This window comes from Adiantum capillus-veneris, chromosome 12, assembly GCF_014529385.1.
Source record: "Adiantum capillus-veneris isolate H3 chromosome 12, ASM1452938v2, whole genome shotgun sequence".
NCBI classification, from domain to species: domain Eukaryota; kingdom Viridiplantae; phylum Streptophyta; class Polypodiopsida; order Polypodiales; family Pteridaceae; genus Adiantum; species Adiantum capillus-veneris.
The window spans coordinates 115,366,947-115,372,946 of NC_140942.1; the positions used below are offsets into that span (position 1 = coordinate 115,366,947).

The 6,000-nt window shown below is 44.0% G+C and overlaps 1 long non-coding RNA gene across 2 annotated transcripts in view; it reads left to right on the plus strand.

The window, feature by feature from the left end:
• The window catches only part of LOC147446367 (uncharacterized), a 48,332-nt gene extending 43,248 nt beyond the window's left edge, over window positions 1-5,084 (plus strand). Inside the window, exons 1-2 of one of the 2 annotated variants that reach the window (XR_015189937.1) lie at window positions 2,297-4,156; window positions 4,746-5,084. This is a non-coding gene — a long non-coding RNA (uncharacterized LOC147446367). Of the gene's footprint in view, window positions 1-2,296; window positions 4,157-4,745 lie in introns of those variants that run through there. The other variant, XR_015189938.1, reaches the window with a different exon arrangement.
• The last annotated feature ends 916 nt before the right edge of the window (window positions 5,085-6,000 follow it).

Consider the following 6,000-nt stretch of genomic DNA (forward strand, 5'->3'; position numbering starts at 1 on the left):
AGAGAAGTTTGGGACCAAAAGCTGCAAAGAATACTGGACTTTACTCAATCCAGTAGTAAACACACCCTCAAGCCCATGACATTGGTTGAACAAGAAAAGAACATAAGAACATGCTGCATGTCCTCAAAGTCATCAAAAGAATGCTTTCATAGGAGAATGATATATTAACCAATTATTTTGAGTTAATGCCTGAACCTCCTGCATTGGTATATGCCATTAGAATGGAAGAAACAGAGTTACCCAGATTCTATCCAGCCCTGTATCCACCACACATTGAACCTGCAGATCAAATGAAGTATATTCAAATTGTGGAAGAGATTAGGGAATGGTGGAGAGGTCTGAAGGGCTTTGGTTAGAATGGAAAGAGGTAATCAATTTTACTGAACAGAAGAAAACTGTTAAAGAGCTCAAAGCAGGACTAGTTGACTTCAGAGCTGGAATGCGCTTTTGGAAGAGGCACATGCATGTGTTAGTTAAGCACACTAATGCTCTTCTATAGCTTTCCATTGAAGCTTCCAAAATTCCTGAAAAGGACATTGAAAATCTACCCACTAATGAGGACACCTATAGAGAGAGAGGTGAGATCCTTTTTGAAGCAAGAGTCAAAGCAAATCAGCCTAAGCCAGCAGGATGGCTAGCTAGTGCTAGTCACTGTCACAAACTGGCCAGGGCAAGGGTCACTAGAGGTAGAAAAACCCCGTACTGTCTGGAGAACAAGGAATGGTTAAAGATGACTTGTTATGAATAGCAAATGATAGTTCAAGAGCCGGAAGTCTTGGAACAAACTGCTATTTACAGAGTCGTCAAGAAGCAAACCCTCAGGACTAAATAACACATAGTATTAAAGAGGGGGGGGGTAAGGGGATCGAGGGCAGAGAAGTGCGCGCACGAAAATCGGAGAGGTTGTAGCCGTAGATGGACACTTAAAAACTAAACCCGGCCACAGGCTAAACCCGGCCATAGATTAAACCCGGGCAGCGCCTATGTTTTAATAATAAAACCCCAAAAACCCGGGCCATGGGTACAACATGCGCGCGCGGGTGGGATGGTTACCCCATGCGTCACAATCTGGGAAATGAGGCCCTGGGTTCAAATCAAGTCGCCGCCCGGGTTCCTTTTCGCGTTGACTTGCCGCGCGTCCGGGTTTAATCTGCCTCTAGCTCCGTGCATCCACTTCCGCGCCGTCGATCCCCTTACCCCCCCCTCTTTAATGTTATGTGTCACTTAGTGTCGTGGGAAGCCAACGACAGCAAAGGCAATGGAGTCCGCTACCAGTACGACCCATAAAGGTTAAAGAAAAGAAACCTCCATACAAAGACAAAGGCAAGCACAAGAAATGATTAGTATCAGTACTTTGGTATTGGGTACTGAAAAATGATCATTATCATTACAAAGATATTGAAGACTACTGATAAATTTCACTATAATATGAAATTCAAAGAAAGGGGAGAAGGATGTAGCAGCGGGAACCGACTCTAAAGAAGCTGCATTAGCAGTTGCATGGCGGGCACGGCAGTGGCAGTAACAGTACACAGTCGTCAGAGCACACTGGATGCCTATAAAAGGACCCACTATTCTTTTGTACAGACTAATGTTTAGCCCAGCCTAGTCTAGACATTTACCTAGCTGAGCCTTGTAACTAATTGTAACCTTTTGGTAACCATTACTGGAGTTCCCTTTTGTCATACCTTTTGGTATTGATGCATCCTTGTACAAACTCTTTACCGAATGGAACCTTCTAGTTGTACTGTCAAGGTCCAGGGTCGTGGGGCAGGGGATCTCGGCCACTCATCTACTGTCCATTACTAACAATAATTTCAGCATGGGCCGTCAGATGTGAGACAAATCAGCACGCGTAATCACTCATGGCAATGATTGGCAATCATTTTATGACACCTCAGCATGCGAAAAAATGGCTGCCTGTACTTGCGCTGCAGGACTGCACATGCTCGTTGTCAGAGTCAATGCTTGGCCCCCGTCCCCTAGACCTTGACGGCCGGGAAAGGTCTTTTACTGACCTTTCCCTCGTAAAAACTGCTCCCGCCATGGCTCCCGGCTCCCCGCCGGTCGCCATGGGGTCGCACTTTTTATAGGGAAAGGTCAGTAATGACCTTTCCCTACCCCATCAAGTCTTAATGCAATCACCAGTATTTCTGTCCATTGTCTACAATCTACTGTTACTGTTAACTGTCTACTGTCTATTGTCTACTGCAATTACCACGGTCTACTGCAGTTACCATTACCTTCTGTCTAATGCAATTACCATTGTCCACTGTCCATTAGCAGTACTGGTCTGTCTACAACTCACTACCATTAACTGTCAATCCTAACTTTCTGGAATTAGCCCAAGCTATTCCAGTCCTATAGAGAGAAAATCTCCCAAAGCATCTCTGAAGGGACTCCCAGTGTCAAAAGGCGTGGAAGAGTCGGTTCCGTGGAACTGTGTCAAAAGCTTTGTGGAAATCCACAAAGCAGCAATGTACATGTCTCTTCTGCGCCTTGGCCTGATCAATCAAACAGTGCAAAATGAAGATGTGGTCTATGGTGGAGCAGGCTTACTTGAAGCCGGCCTGACTTGGTGCTCATAGCCCCTCACGCTCAACATAAGAACTCAACTCTGCCTCCAAAACTGCTCCATAGAGTTTGGCCAATGTGTGACCAATCATGATAGTGTTGTAATTGCCTAGGTCCAAAGCATCCCTAGACCTGTGGATAGGCACAATAGTGTGCATAGTTCACTCTACAAGCAATCCCTCTGCTAATGCTCTGTTTTAAAAGAGCATTGCAATGAAGGGGCAAGTGTGTCTGGAGCATATATAATGTGCTCACTCTGCACACCTGTGTGGTCCATGGAGCATCCATGCTGTAGGCGATGTATAGCTCTCTCCACCATGCCTGGTGTAAAAAAAGTAGATATAGCCAGACGTGATCATGTAGGCTCTGGTGTGGGTGGTTGTCCTTAATCTCATAGAGTGACCATAATCATGTCATCTGTGAGAGTCCTCAATCAGGTGGGTGGGTGGGTGAGGCTCTCCTAATCGGCGCTAAGCTATTGTTGAATCTCGACTCATGAGTAAGTGGAAAAGGTCTAGCTCGTGTGCCTCTTCAAACTCTCGCGTTTTATGGTGGATGAGGCTCTTCATCTATCTGCGAGCCTCTCTTTGTGATCTCGCCAAGCGCGCGCTAGGAACGTAGATGTTTGTATAGCTCTCTGCACTCATCATCATACCATCTATTCTGGGACATGGTCTCAGGACAAGTCGTGCTGCTATTGTGTGTGTGTGATGTGGAAAGCTAGCGAGTGATGAATCATGTAGCACAAATGAGAGTTGTGTAGTGAGCATTTTCGAGAGGTGCAGATGTGTCAAGCTGGTATGTCACTATAAACGTGTTAAGAGTATAAATATCAAAGAGAGCATGCGTGAAATAGATGGTGTGAGGTGTGGACGTAGCTAGTGTGTGTGGTGGGGGTGTGCTATCCAAAGAGAGAGATGTATGTATGGTCAGCTCAATGGGTAGGGGTGGGATGGTAAGAGATGGAATCAAGTGTGCAGCCTCTCTAAATCCAATGATATAATCCAATGTACTCCCTCCCTGTGGTGTTGATGAAGGAATGCATGTGAGGCCTCCTAACTCCGGCCTCTGGGTCATCCCGTTATAGATAACGAGATGATGTTGTGAGCCCAACCTGAGTAAGTGTCTCACATAGGGTGTAGGCACTGATGTGTGTGTTGGTGTCCTCTCCACTCCCACCTCATCTAGTGGGTGTAGAAGCTCCGAAATCCTCGAAGTCGTATGTCTCTCACTGTCAGCTCTGTGCCTGCCCATTGAAGTCTCCTATAAGGAAGACCTCCTTAAGGCTAGAGTACTCGACGATCTTCTCTGTCAAACATGCATACGGCGAGTGTCTCCCTCTGTCTCTCCTTCTCTCTTTAGCCTTTGTGTCATCTCCTACTGTATCTCCACTGACTGGAGCAAATCTCCATCGTGATGGGGCGAAATAGCATAAAGCAATATGGATAAAACTCCCCTCGTGTAGCTCCATCCTAATTTATATGAAGTGCGCCTTCTCATCTCTCGCCACAATCTGGATCCTGCCCTGTAGCTCTCGTCTAAATAATATTGCCACACCGGCTCCTCAACCTCTGGAAGTGAGGTGCGCATGCATTTCCTATGTGATGACTCCCACACGTATCCGTGTATCCTCAATAACCCTCTCTCTGGGCCCTCATGTGTCTCTGCGAGAAGTACAATGTCCTGATCCTCCATCGCCTCCTCTAGTTTCACTGGGTGTGTCCACAAGCAACCATTGCAGTTCCATACTGCCATATGTTTTTCTGAGTGAGGTGTCTCATAGGCCGCAAATCCCTAGTCAATGGCTTTGTCATCAATGATGACACGGCCGTTTTTGTAGATGGCTTGCTTGACCCCTTGGCGGGCATGTAGCACTCGGGGCATGCATGGTTGACGATGCTCAACTTGCATGAGTGTGAGGTCATCATCAAGGTATATGAGTGTGACTGTATATGTATCTGGCTGAATTGGGGGGGTGCGTGTGTGTGTGTGTTGGGGGGGGGGGGGGGGGTTTGTGGAGAGAGAGAGAGAGAGAGAGAGAGAGAGAGAGAGATTTTTAACGTCTTTGTCAGACCAAACTCGGCCTATGAGACAAATCTGATGAGGTCTCATCAGGGAAAAAAAAAGAACCTCTGTCCTAAGCGTTTCTTAAAAAGCCTTGTGTGGCACAGGTTTATAGAAGAGTCACATCAGGTTCTTCTCACAGATACTGGCTTGAAGCGGAGCTGGAAGAGCTTTGTGCAGCTTGCCGGCTGATCGACTACAGAAAAATCCGAAGAAGCGGTTTTATAATGCTGTGCGCAACCAAATCGAGAGAGGCAGTTGATGGCTGATCATTAGCACCCATGCATATGTATACAGAACAAAAGTTGAAGGTGTCTTGCGCTTGCGAGTTTCTATGAAACATTTCTTGATTTCTCATACATCTTGTTAGCAAAATGGTATCACAATATTATCAGTAAAGTGTAATTTTCTTTACATGAGTTCTTTGTTCTTTTAGCTCACCTATATAATTGGTCATACGTCCATGGCTGTCACTTGCTTTCTTGTGAAATTTCTTTCCAATAGTTTATTTCATGGGTGTAAACAATCAACTTAATTAATAACAAAAAATTATCAGTCAAAGTAAATATTATGTATTTTCATATTGCAATGTCAAAATGTAAATGCTATTATCATTATAAAAATCAAAACGTTACTTGGAGGTTTAATTATATCAAAAGTTTGAAGTTGATCTATCATGCATTCTAACATTGTGCGTCTGGGCCATCTCTACTTAAAGAGGGATAAAAGAGAAAAATGAAGCAAACAATTCAAAAGATTAAAGTTAAATGTAGACGTTTTTTTGAACTTTGTTTTTGTAATTCATGCACCATCTAGCACAACATATTGTTGATTTGCATCATTACAACAATGCAAACATACTTTTGCATATAGATTTATATTGTTCGAAGCTGGTAGTAGAAGCTTTTAGAAAACTTTTTCGTGCATTCTTTCACAAAAGATATGGACATAGTATACATATGTTGATTATTGCAAAGTGCCAAATGGTCCAACACTTGTAGTAGATAGATATTGCTAGCTCTATTGCAAAAATCAATCCTTGTGGCAGATGCTCAATTAATTATAACCGTATAAGGTTTTCAAAAAGTTTGTGAGCTTCTTTTCTTGCCACTCTTTAAGGTAGGTGCATGGTAGTGGGAGGTGATACTGACACAAATGGTAGGATCTTTTGCCTTCTTAAGCTTGACATGTGACTTTTATTCCTTTTGAACATCGTCACAATTGGCAACTGCTATTGTGTGCTTGTTTTCCATGCACAAACCTACCTCCTTTTAGCTACTCTCTCTTCTTTGATTGCTCTCATGGTTAATTTTTTGTGTGCGTATGGTTAGTTTTTTGTATTTATGGGTGTGTATTGGCATC